The sequence below is a fragment of the Copadichromis virginalis genome, linkage group LG3 (genome assembly GCF_057382275.1).
Source record: "Copadichromis virginalis isolate Kocher_CV1m ecotype Utaka linkage group LG3, C_Virginalis_male_GT1.1, whole genome shotgun sequence".
Taxonomy (NCBI): domain Eukaryota; kingdom Metazoa; phylum Chordata; class Actinopteri; order Cichliformes; family Cichlidae; genus Copadichromis; species Copadichromis virginalis.
Genome location: NC_140620.1, coordinates 9,203,010 through 9,216,680, shown reverse-complemented (window position 1 = coordinate 9,216,680; position 13,671 = coordinate 9,203,010). Strand labels below are relative to the sequence as shown.

The window sequence follows — 13,671 nt, the reverse complement described above, 5'->3', positions numbered from 1 at the left end:
ATTACAGTTATAAGATTACGGTTGCAGTCATGATCATCAACTTCATCTGGATCTAGAACCCGTTTGATGAGTTCATCCGTAGCAATGTCCGGATCGAAAAAGCTTAGCATCTGACATCAACATAACTCTGACATCACTGATCAATAATCAAAGAACACACAGATCAAACTGATTGATCAGCCATCAGAGGAGTCGGATCAATGGAGCTGCTTCTGTTCCTGATGTCCCCTGTTTGATCCTGGACCCGAACTCTCCCTGCAGAGACAAGACAGTCAGACAAGGACAAACAACAACAATAGACCAAAAACAAGAGTGGAGCTGCAAATAAGGCCGAGAGGAACGCTGCAGAAAACTGTTCATGTGTGAATTCATAACTTCATAGATTTCTTTGAGAACTAAAATCAGAGCTGCTTCTATTTCTAATATGACAGCTGTACATTAGAGCTGCAACACTTAAAAGCCATAAAAACATGATACTCTACAAGTGCATTCAGCTCTGACACTGTCACATCATGAAGGAGACGTGGAAATCACTTTGTTACACAAATCAAAGTCAAATCAGTTCCATGTACTAATGAGAAGTGAAAGGATTGAAGGGTGGAGCAGGAAAAGCTTGTAGAACTGGGGGATCATATATAGATAGGACCGTGGGGTGTGTTTGGAGGTGTGGGGCCGCTCCTGAAATTCAGATACTTTATCTCCAATAATACTGAGAGCCAGGAGAAAGGACAAGAAACGATTCATTCATCTGAGTCTTAATTGTCACATCTGAGAAGTGACAATTATTTCTGCATGTATGACCTGACACTAATTTGACCCCCTCACACCAGGTCAACGAACCACAGCTGTATACTCTTCTCTACTACATCTAACTAGAAGCAGCTATCTGTCTAATGTACAGCATGATACAGACAAACAAGAACATCTCATGTATTGCACTCATACGCAGAACACGGGAGACTTAATGCAGTAAGTCAAAGAATATAGTTTAAATGTTTGCAAAGCAGGGAAACACAATTATATACATCACCAGTACATCAGTCACACGCTCACTTACACCACTGGAGCCGGAGATTAAATACATCATTACTTAAAGAACAAGACTTCATTAATTATTTCAAAAAAGGAATGGGCAACATATTTAGATAACAATGGCCCACCATGGGAAGCTGGAAAGGCTAACATAATATCTTATTGTTCACATAAGACAAAGGAGGGAAAAAGGCTTGTATTAGAACTGAACAAGACATTCGATCATTAGACTCTGCCTGTGATGCCTCACCAACAACAAGCTAAACCAACAAACTAAAACTAGAATGAAATAATTCACAAGCGAACAGTTTCTGATGCAAAAGCTGCGTTTGGAGAACCTTGAACATGGTAATAAATCTGGAAAATTTCCCCCCAAAACCACTTAAATCTAAATAAGGAAAAAACGCTTCCACTGGGAAGATTCCTCATGATCAACAATAAATACATAAAGATGTTAAAGATTGTTATGAAGCTTTATACTCATCACAGATTAATCCAACTAATGTACCATTTTCTGGATTCACCTCATTCAGTGTCTGAATTCTGAAACAGCCCCAGGTCCACATGGTTTTCCAGCCATTTTACATTTTGGCCTACACTGGCACCTTCTTTTTTCAAGATGGTAATTCAGATTTACAATAATCACACACTATCTCCAAACATGATCTCTGCCATCATTAGTCTGCTTCTTAAACCAGCCCAAGATCCTACGCTTCCATCCAGCTACTGCCCAACCTCACTCACAAATGTAAGCCTTAAAATACTTTGCACTTGCCCAAAGATTATAAAAAAATCTCTCCATTCATAATCCATCCTGACCGAAGATGTAGAGTTCCTCTGAGATAGACACCTGAGAATAACTTTAAAAACTCTACAAAAACCAAAACACAGTGGTGATCTACAACTACCACATTCTTTACACTACTTCTTATCCAACAAAGTGCTGTGTTTCAGAATGGATTAAACCTATTAGACTGGTCATGGCTGGACCAAGAACAAGCACTCTGTGGAAAAGTACAAATCTGTAATCTGCTTGTTAGGCATCATAACTGCTTTAACCCTCCTGCCATCCTTTAAAAAACTCACACCCATCACCCTAGGGACCATTCTCAGCCACGCCATAAAAAGACCATATATCCATATTTTATTCCACTTTAAATTAGCCAACCTTGTAAAACTACTTCTCCCTGAAATATTCATGTAAAGTTTTAATTATATTTTCGTTGTTTTAACCCTTCAAATCCCAGTGTTATTACATGAGCGCCCTGTGTTATAAGCCCCAAAAACCAAAAAACGAAACTAAATATTTCCACAAAAAACCAGTTGAAGTAATATGTGATTGTCATTATAAGTAGGCCTTTAGATGGACCAAAGATTGGCACCAACATACATTTTGACCTGCCATTATTTTTTTTGCATTTTTTTTGCAATTTAAAAATTAAAACTTCAAGGCCCTGAGTCTTCATTGACATCCAAGAAAAGAAGAAAAAATAAAATCATATGATGATAATTTGGGGTTGAAAAATAGCGTTTATAATGGAAGTCAATGGGCAGAAAATGGTCCCCAGGGTGATGGGTGTGGGGATTTCTGCTGCTCAGCCATTTTAGGCTGATTTAAGGAATTCACACTGGAATATTAACATTGACAGGTAAAAACTATCCTGTGGCAAGTTTGGTTATATTCCACTGAACACAGTGGAAATGGCAGCCATTTAACACATAGCAGTGGCACAAAAAGGTCCCAAGAAGGCAGGAAGGTTAAAAGCCTCAATATAAACACCCGGAGAGAATGATTAAAAGTAACAGTCTTAACGTATCCCATTTAAATTTTGAATAATCCAGTAATGTCAGAAAAATGAGCCTTACACACTCAAACACATGCACGTACTCCACAGACAACTCTGGTGATAACTATATACATGCTATTCAGATAAAACTGAGGTAATTGTACTCGGTCCTAAAACTCTTGGTTTGTAACCAGATACTTAGTCTGGAGGCGTCATGTTGGCCTCCAGTAACTCTGTGAGGAATTTCAGACTCATTTACTTACTTCTAGATTACATCAGTTTGAGGAGAATGTCTGCATAAAAACAACTGGATGAATTTGTTTCACTGATCACTGACCAGATCAGCCGACCACCATCAATGAACTACATGGTCACTGATGGTGGTCGGCTGGAGGCTTGTCTCCCTGTATGCCCTGCAGCTGGCTGTGGGGTTTTCTGTGACTGTGGTCATTTGGCGGCTTCCTGGGGGCTGGAGATCTGCAGGTGTCATTTTGGGGAATCTGTGTGAAGACCTTTGTTGTGATTTGGCGCTATATAAATAAAATTGAATTGAATTGAATTGAATTGTGTCTGCCTCGGTTGGTGGTGGGAGTGGTGGTGTTTTTTTAAGTAACGACCCCAATCCTGATGGCAACAAAGAAGGGAAATAGCTCCAACACGCACAAACATTTGATCACACAGCATGTACTTAACTAGATAAATAATTTATTGCTGCTTAGTGATGGTGGTCACGCTCACAGAGAGCCGATGAAAATCGACCAGAAACCAAATCAATATCTGATTGATAATGGAATCGGAATCACTAAATTCTTATCAATTCCAAATCCCTACTTTAAACTTAGTACACTCATGTGCCCTGCCTGGGACGGGGTCCGCTGGTCGCTTGCAGGCTCTTTCATATTGTTGTCTTCCAGATGCTCTGTGCTTTTATTTTCTACTTTTTCTGTTGCAGCTGTAGCAGTCGGAGATTCATTGCGTTTCTATTTGTTGTCTGTCTTTATTATGTGATGAAAGATTTTTGAGTTTTGTGTTATGTTTATTTGTAGCTTCATTTAAAGGAAGAAGAGCTTGTGAATTGGAACCACCACAGAGAAAGGGAGTGAAAACATATGTGCAGAGGAATTCTGTGACATACGATACTTCCTCCTGTGTTAACAGACAAGTTAACGGTCTCTCTCCTTATAAGGAATGTTTTGTTTTCTATACATACCAAGCTATCTCCTTTTTCAACAGACAAGCTAAAGGTATCTCCTTTTAAGGAGATATTATCAGTTCCATACATGCCACTCCTACTGCTGTGGAAACTTACTTGAAGTATAAATAAAGAATGTGCTAAGAGCCCTGGGCGGTTTTCCTCTGTGTAACATCTGTTCTGCACACGTAGGCAGTAGCTGAATGGTGCAGAGCCGATCGGACCAGGGACGGGGGATCGTCCATGTATATGTACATGAAAAAGATATCTTGAGTCTGAGTTTCTTTGTCTTCTAACAATTTTCTCCTCACATTATGTTTTCTCCCTCCTGCCTGTGTCAGCTGGGACATTATTGCACATGTACTGTAACAACAGAACAACCAGGAGACAAACTGAATGCAGAGCTTGAGAGTCCACAAAACACAAAACTGGGTCAATGATCCAGGAACCATGACACTACTGTCTTTATATGATCTAATCCAAAGCTTGCTTAGATTTCTCATTATGGATGATTTGATTATAAATCAATTAATGGTTCATCCTGTGAGATAACACTTTCCGTTTCTATTTTCCATCACTGATAGTGGTGCCCCAGTATTTTTCTTCTTCAGTGCAGGGTCATAGTTGAGTCTATCCCAGCTGTCGTTAGGCTAAAGCATGCAGCCTGTATAAGATAGTGTAGGTCTAACACAGAGAGAACACAGTGTGTGAACCAATAAAATCCTCTCTGACCTTTGACTCTCAGATTGCCCACTGCTTTCTTAAACACGATGTTTCCCTCTTTGCTGTAGACGGTGCAGGTGTAGACTTGTGTGTCTCTCTCTGTGGGGTGTTTCAGGGTCAGACTGAGGTCTCCAGATTTCAGCAGGTCTTTATTCATCTCTGTTCGGCCTCTGTAATCCTGATCCTGTCTATCTGGCTGATCACAGCCATCCTGATACATGTGGACCTTCCTGTTAGCGTCTCTCCACTTCAGCATCATGAGGTAAATCAAGTGTGGTTTTACAGGACAGCTGTACAAAGTCCTTCCCTGCATCCACCTCCTTCTGGGGGACTGAGAAGACAGTGAAGCACGTGTAAGTGATACAGACAGCAACATCAACACTGATGGTAACATTACCTCCAATTCCACTCCTTGTTTCATCGACTCAGACTTGTGATATTTCCACGTGTGTTTATGTGGAATATCAGAAAGTTTTCATAAAAAAACATGCATGTAGTGATTGTGACTGAGACGTGAGCGCTAACAGCGTGCACATATATGTGGGACTGACTGAGCTTTAGCAGTATGCTAGCCACATGCTAAACAAACATTATGAGAAACTCATGAAAGTCTCATGGATGATGTGGACACTCACAGTTCATCTCTGAGCTTTTACAGTGACCTCTGACCTCTGCCCTGTATCTACAGCACTCACCTCCACTGACAAAGAGCAGCAGGATCTTTCCCTCCCTGCTGTGGACGGTGCAGGTGTACGTGTGTGTGATTGTGGGGTATTTCAGGGTCAGACTGAGGTCTCCAGGTTCCAGCAGGTTTCTCTTCATCTTTGTTCGGCCTTTATAATCCTTATGCTGTTCTTCAGGCTGGTCAGAGCCGTTCTGATACACATGGACCGTCCTGTAATCGTTGTCCTTCCACTCCACTTTAGCGTCTTCGGGCAGGTTAACTGTGGTTTTGCAGGGCAACTGGACAGACTCCACCCCCGATTTCACCTCCACCTGGTAAACTGAGAGAATAACAAAGGACAACATGATTAGGGCTGGGTATCGTCGCTGATTTTCAGAATTGATTTGATCGACAATTCGATTCATTTTGAATCAGGCAGTCAGAAATATTGTAATTCTGATCACGTATCAGTACATTTCCATTTTGTTTATATCTATAGAAAGCTGACTCTTGCGAGACTTTATGAAAGGTGTAAGCTGTTTAGTAAAGTCATGTTGTGGAGCTGTTTCACTGATCAATGACTGAGTCTGAAGGAGGTTTTCTGACTTCTGGAACAAACCTGGAAGTTTCTCTTCAGCTCTCTGTATCAGCTGTTTGTAACTCTCAACTCTTTCAGCTTCTGACACTAAACTACAAAAACAGTTCAACATGCCCAGAATATCTTTCTGTTACCTGGATTCACTTAGTCCATCATTGCGATTCTGATAGAAGGTCACATGAATCATTTAAGTTAACCCAGAGTTTATCCTGCAAGTTCACATGAAAGGGGCGGGGTTTATACATGTTTATACAAGTCCTCAACTTGTTGCACTGACATTCCTGTAACAATGCAACGCACAGTTTGCATGTCATTTAGGGGGTTTTAGTCAAATGTATTTCCCCAGCAGAGAAGTCACTTGGATGAGTGACGAAACGTTTCTCCCACAAAACACAACGTCCAGATGAACAGAATCAACTTTTGGAGATTCACAGCACATGTTACCATGGCGATTTTCCCTGTTAAAAAATGAACCACCTTCATAGCACAGAAAACCCAGGATTAACCCTGAAGCTACCTACATAACCAAAATCTGGAAGGATACCTGCTAAGCGTCAGTGTTATGGGTAATGTAGGAGGGACTCACCTGACATGAAATAAAATAACAGACCTCCAGAAACAACGAGAACCAGAATAATTGGGAGCGCTATGCCCCAGGATGGAAACCGCTCTATGTAGAAAACAATAAAAGAGCCTAATGTTAAAACATAATAATAATGATATCACAAGTATGGCTTACATATACAGAACCTTTGATACTGTCACATCATGAAGGAGACGTGGAAATCACTTTGTTACACAAATCAAAGTCAAATCAATTCTTTTGATGGAATATTGTGTGATCAATAGACTGATCAGTTTCTGTGGTGGGGGCAGCGTCATGGGCATCAGCAAAAGGTTGCTCATACTCATGCTGCCCCGACATGATTGGGAATGTCATAGGCACCGATCGGTTTTCTATCGCCTATTTCCTGGGAGTAAGGGCGCCCTCCGTTTGCGAGGCGCGCCTGCTGCTTGCGGCACGGGGAGGAGAAGAGGGCGGGGCAGTGGCTGGCTGGAGCGGCATCTAATAACCAACTCGCAAAATAAAAACAAACCAACAAACACGAAAACACCAGACATCATGATACAGACTTATAATTTGCACTGATGTTTTCGAAATTCTATACGCGAAAGGTGAGCGCGAGAGCCCTCGGTGCGCCTGCTCGCTGCTGAAGTCAAAGTAAACTTTATTGTCATTTCCGCTACAAACAGTCCAGCATATAGAGAGACGAGACGACGAGGCTGCAGTTACAGCGGTGCAAGTAAACAAACAATATATATAAGAAGAGTAAGAAAATAAATCTACACTTTAGGACTCGGGGTAAAGGATCAATAACAATTTAAAATGTATAATTTACAGTTTGATGATTTAAAGTCTCACAAACAACCCGTCGAAAGGGGAGGAGAGTCCAGCTGCTTCCAAACAGAGCACATTTCATTCATAATGTTGTAAATCCAAGACCATCATGTATTCATGATTTGAATCCTGGGTTGTGTGAAATCAGAGAAATTAGACAAAGTGAATCTGTGAACTAAGGTGTAGGTCTATTAGGTCATGTTGTGGTGATCCTCGAGTTGGGGGATTTGTGTTCATACTGGAGTGCAAAATGAAAACCAAGCTGTACAAGAAAAGTTCAAAGCCATCAGGTGCTCAATTTAGAAAAAAGAGAAAAGAAGAGGAGGAGAAACGAGCAAAAGATGCAGGTAAGCAGATGTGTGATTGGATCATGGCAGCTCATCCTGAACCAATCAGAATCAGAATACTTTATTAATCCCTAAGGAAATTATGTGAGTTACAGTTGCTCCAAGAAGAAATGGTAAAAATACTAACAGTAACAGACTAAACTCCAAACAATACATTATGTTACAGATTTTACACATTTAAGAAATATCATTAATATATACAGATCACTCAATTATAAATATCAAGGATTAACAGAGTAGAAAAGAGCGTGTGTAAAAAGGGTGTAACTATTGCAGTGTTTACAGTGTGTTAGATGGATGAGTTGTACAGGGAGATGACCACAGGCAGAAAAGATTTCCTGTGTCGTTCTGTGCTGCTTTTTGGTCTCTCACTGAACGTGCTCCTGTGAATAGCTAGTACATCATGGAGTGGGTGGGAGGTGTTATCCATGATTGTCCTCATCTTGGAAAACATCTGCCTCTCAGGCACCACCCTAACGGAGTCCAGCTCCATCCCCACAACATTACTGGCCTTGTGATCAGTTTAGGTCTGTTGCTATATGTGGCCTTCAACCTGCTGCTCCTGCATGCAACAGCATAGAGGATAGCACTTTCCTGGCCATCGGCTGGGTGTCCTGCCATCATGGAAGGCCTCCTGAACCGCATGGCCACTGCAGTTTTCCACATGGCATCTCTCCTCACAGCATCTCTCCTCACCTGTTAGCCTCCTGACAGCTCTGTCTTGGACTATGGGGCTGTTGAGCTCCAGGTCAGCCCCCTGAGTTACTGTTGTGCTGTCAACCATTGAGTCAGCCCTGAATTGCTTGCTTTCCCCTAAACTATGTGTGAACTGCTTCTGGGCCTTCAGGGCCTTTGTAGACGCTCTGTGTGGACTCTTGTTCCCTGATTTTGGCTCCTTGGTTTTTGTTTGTTTCTGCGTATTGGGCCCTCCAATCCCTCCTGCCACTCACAGTGCATGACACATAACCTGAGTAAAAAACCCCCACAAATATTCAGAACTATTTATCACCCAAATGATTAAAAAAAACAAACAGACAATTTTAACTAAAAAACAAACACATTTTCCCTGATGAGATACTTTGTTTAGCAGTCCTCTGAGAAGGGGTTAAGTGTGGGAAAGCGTTCAAGAGGTACTTTACAACAGGAAAGTGTGTTTTCTCATTAGCAGAAACGCCCCCCAAAAAACAAAAAACAGATGTCCAACATCTGTACAACGGTCAACCATCCACCCAGGTCCTTGATGGTGTGCCAGCTTATACTATAACTCAGATTATGGATGCCAGGTGCTGGGGTAGGGGTTACTAATATTTGGTGGACTTAGAAGGGTAAAGTCCAGAAAAACGTTCTTGGAGGGAGAATTTTGCCATGGATACCCTGAAAATTTGGTAGTTTGCGGAAGGTGTTTACACTGTGAACAGCAAAAAGAGTGAAACGGAGTGAAATTCATTGTTTTTGTCATGGTCCTGGGTCATGCGACCCAGTGGTTCTGAGTTTCATGTTATTTTGTTATTTCATCGGTATTGCAGTTTCTTTTCAGTTATCTAGTTATTCGGTCATGCCTAGTTTGCAGTTTAGTTCATGGTTTATCAGGTTCCCCTTGTGTCATGTCTACGTCGCCATGTTTCCTGTTTTATTTTGAAAGAGTACAGTATGTTCTTTGTTCATTGTAATCAGTTTTACTTCCCCTGTCCTGTCATTAGGTAGTGTCAGCTGTGCTCCCATGTGTGACCCCTTCTCTTATTTGCATTTAGTCAGTGTGTTTCTGTTCAGTGAGTGTTGGGTCGTCTGTTGTCACCTCCCATGTTATGTTAGTGTGTTTAATGATGGTGTGCAGGACATGTTCAAGTTTTGGGTTTATCCCTTCAGTTTTCCTCATGCTCCTGCTCACCATCATGTCCAGATCGGTATCTATGTCATCACAGTTTTGTTAGAGTTTAAATTTGTCTTAAACACAACAATGACATGCAGTTTTCTTAAACTGCATGTTTAGATATTTTTCTGTTACTACCATACATGTACGATGGTGGAGGAGGTTTAGCTATTAGTGTTTAACTGCAGGCACATTCCATATAAGATTGTGGTTTCCTTATTTGATAAGGAATGTTTACTTCCTGCCATTTATAGGCTCACCTGCACTGGTATATGAGAGACCGTTAAAGGGGTTAAACCGTATACAGGAGGGGTGAGATGACTCGGACACACAGTCCCTTTAACCTTTATGACACACCATATGGGTTTTACAATGGGGTTGTGTGTTGACTGAATAAAGGCTGCAAGGGGACGCTGGTTCTTTGGCGTTGTGTGGGATCAGGTGAGATCCCAGACAACTGATCCGACCGGCTTCCCTTGCAAGTTAAAACCCATCAATCTCTGGTTGTCTTGCTTCGTTCATGGGGATAAGTCTCTGAATCAGTGAGGCCTGTGAGCGCAGGCCTAACAAAGAGTGTTTTGGCAATTCTGTTATAAACGAAGACCGACATTTTAGATCTAAGCTCCATGGAAGCCACAACTAAGGTATGATTTTAGCTTGAATAAAGCGATATTGATTCATTAAATCCTGAATTGATTTTTAAATATAAATGTATTTTGCCAGGAACACCTGAATCTCAGGTTAAAGCTCACAAAACTATTTTAACAACCACCAAACAGCTAAAACACCAAATGACAGCAGGTACATTGATTCCACACAAACACCTAAACACAAAGCACAGACCATTTCACTCGACGGCACATACACAGACACGCCATCAGGACTAAAAGGCGAGATCTCACTGATTCTGAAGCTGCAGGTTTTGTCACTCTCTGACCAAAATTTACTGAACCAGCAGCAAAAGTAGATCAAAACTAAGCTTGACATTTGATAAACATTGTCTTTAATTCCCTCTTACTTTTGCCGTTTTACTTCCACCACAATAGAATCACACTTCCTGGATGGCTCTCTGTCAGTCACTTAATATGTTGATTCATGGTTTTCTTTCATTTTTGTTCTACTGCAAAATATTATAAGGTAATATAAAAAGCTAGGCTAGAAAAAGGTTTTTCTGTGTTTTATTTTCACTTACTTTGACAAAAAGGCATCTGCTGTGATGCTCACACCTCTGATGAAGTCTCACAAGTGTCAGCTTTTTTTATATCTATATATCTATATCTATATATATAGATATATATAGATATAGATATAAAAATATGGAAATGTACTGATAAATGATCAGAATTATAAGATTTCTCACTGTCTAAGTCAAAATTGAACTGATCGAGACCTTATGAATCAGAATCTAAACGATTATAGAAATCGACACCCATCCCTAGCCACAACAGCAGAATGGACTGATTTTTATATAACGCTTTTCTACTCTCCCGGAGTACTCAAAGCGCTCTATACAACATGCCTCATTCACCTATTCAAACCCACTCATACAAGCACTTCTAAACTCAAGTGCAAACTAAACTACATTCACACACATTCATATTCCGATGAATGCATCGGAGGGCAACTCTGGGTTAGTATCTTGCCCAAGGATGTTTGGGATGCAGACTGGGGAAGCCAAGGATCAAACCACCAACCTTCCGATCAGTAGCTGATCTGCTCTACCACCTGAGCCACAGCCACCCCCCCGAGGATACATAAATACATAATATTTTATATTTTCTGATGACCGTATTTAGTTGTCAAAACTGTGTAACACTCTTCAGAAATGTTGAGGTTTTTACCACTTGCTGAAGCCTTTTCTAGTAAATACTGGCTCCCAGTGAAACTCAAGAATTCATTTAGTAAAGACAAGCTAACAAGCAAAGTAAAGTGCTGAGTTCTTCGGTACACTGTATTTAACCAGCTTTTGTTAAAACTTGTCTGGAATGTGGGATGCTTCCAAAGAGCAGGTTACGGTTACACTGGGTCTGCTTGAGGATGTCCTGCTGTCATCAGCAATGTTAGCTTCCTTGGTGGGTGGAAGTCCCTTTGATTCCGTTGACTATAATATTTTATTTGATGCTTAAGATGCTGGCTGGTATCTCTGGTTCAGCACAGTAGGAGGAAGGTTCCTCCTACTCGTCTAGAAAGACTTTTTGTCTCAGGGTAATACAAACCCTCCTCTGACACTGCTACTCTAATCTGTGGGGTAGTGCAAGGCTCAATTCTGGGTCCATTATTTTAATTTGATATCCTTTATTTAGCTGATGTCATTAAATGATATCAATTCTATGCTGATGACACCCAACTGTGTCTGTCTTTTAAGCCTCGACAGCTGGATAGACTATCCTCCACAGTCCACTCTGTGTCCCTGATAACTGCTCTCTACTAATAAACTTTTTTTTTATATTCACACAAGACTCAGACTATGACTACAGCTTCTCCATAAATGCCTTTAAGAATCAGTCAAAGGATTTCTGTCCAGTGTTTGTAATCTTTCTGTATTTGATTCTTGACTTATATGTAAAATCTCTTTGACGTTCCTTTAAAAGAACATTTCTAAATTGTTATAGTCTCCTGTACGTTTGGCTGTCGGAGGGGCACTTTTTTGAACTGCAGGTCCTTGAAGGGTAATCTCTATATAAATATCCGATAGCAGTTAGGTCCCCTTACTTTCAGCAGCTGTTGAAAGCAGGGGCGGAGCGTGGGGGTGGCTTACTGGGCTTAAGTCCGGGTTGTTTTGTCAGAAGCCCGGGGTATTTTGGAGTGTAATTTTTTCATAGTTAGATGCCTGGCTGACAACTGTATAAAACAAAAAGTACACACAATATTCGAAGCACATAGTGCACACTGTGGGAATTTACGACTGTGCGTGAATCCCCCCTGATATTGGTATGATCCGAGTTCAGGCACTAAGCGACTGAGCGAGGGGGCGGGGCAGCTGCTGCCAGCAGTGAGTGCGCTGTTGGAGAAACGGAGCCAGCCATACTAAGGAGAGCTTAAGTTTGACCAGGTACCAAAGAAAATCATTCATACCGTACAAATAATGTAAATATGACGGTGCATCATGAAAGATTGATATCAAACTGATCACTTGACCAATATTACGTTACTCGCTCTTCAAGTGAATCAACAAATGGCGAAATGAAAAGCCGAACAAATGCTATTTTATTTTAGAGTCTTAGCTTACGTGTGTTTATTTCATATTTTCAGTTCTTACCCTCCCCGACTAAATCGGTTTCAGTTATGTACTGAAATATAAGAATGGACATTAGAGGCTTCTTTCAAAGAAAAAACTCAGGTAAATGTTATTTTATATATCCCACATGCATACTACCCTTTAGGGCTAAGCCCCGGGTGTTTCAAATGTCTGGCTCCGCCTCTGGTTGAAAGGATAAAGTTGTGGTATGTCAGTGGTTAGAAATACCATTATTACTTTAGGATTAGTTTAACACAAAGTCAGGGCTGACCCGGGACCATTGCTGTGAGTCACAGTGCGCAGCATAAAAGTCCTTTCACATCGGACGCAGGATGTGCTGCTAATGCTAACTGCTAACTAAAAGCAAAGCAAAGGATCCAGAATTTGTTGCTGGCTGCTGGGCTCTGTGGGTTTTTGCAGCAGCTCTACCTGTACTAGATGCACCTGCTCCTTGTCTTTTCTATCTCTGACTTTATGTCCTCTACAAGAGTTTGTTTTTTTTTGCTAGTTCTTCAAATGTTCAATAAAAACATGTATGCTAATTCATAACGAAGAAAGCTTTGTAATGAAGACTGTCATTTCGAAAACACTGCCCCCCCCCGCGTCCGCAGCGCTGTTGAAAAGGCTGTGGAAGTCCCTGTATTAAACACGTAGACCTGTGACACAAAAATCACCAAACTCGGACGACCACAGACTGTTTTCCTTCGTGGTGATGAAGGAAAACGCTGGGTTGGCATGTAAAAGGGCATTTATTCCCTTCAAGGACCTGCAGTTCAAAAAAGCGCCCCTCCGACAGCCAAACCCATCTGTTCTCTGATTGG

General features: G+C 41.2%; 1 pseudogene; it reads right to left on the bottom strand.

Moving 5' to 3' along the window:
- Nucleotides 1–130: 130 nt before the first annotated feature.
- Nucleotides 131–13,671, bottom strand: part of LOC146712615 (uncharacterized) — a 39,936-nt pseudogene continuing 26,395 nt past the window's right edge.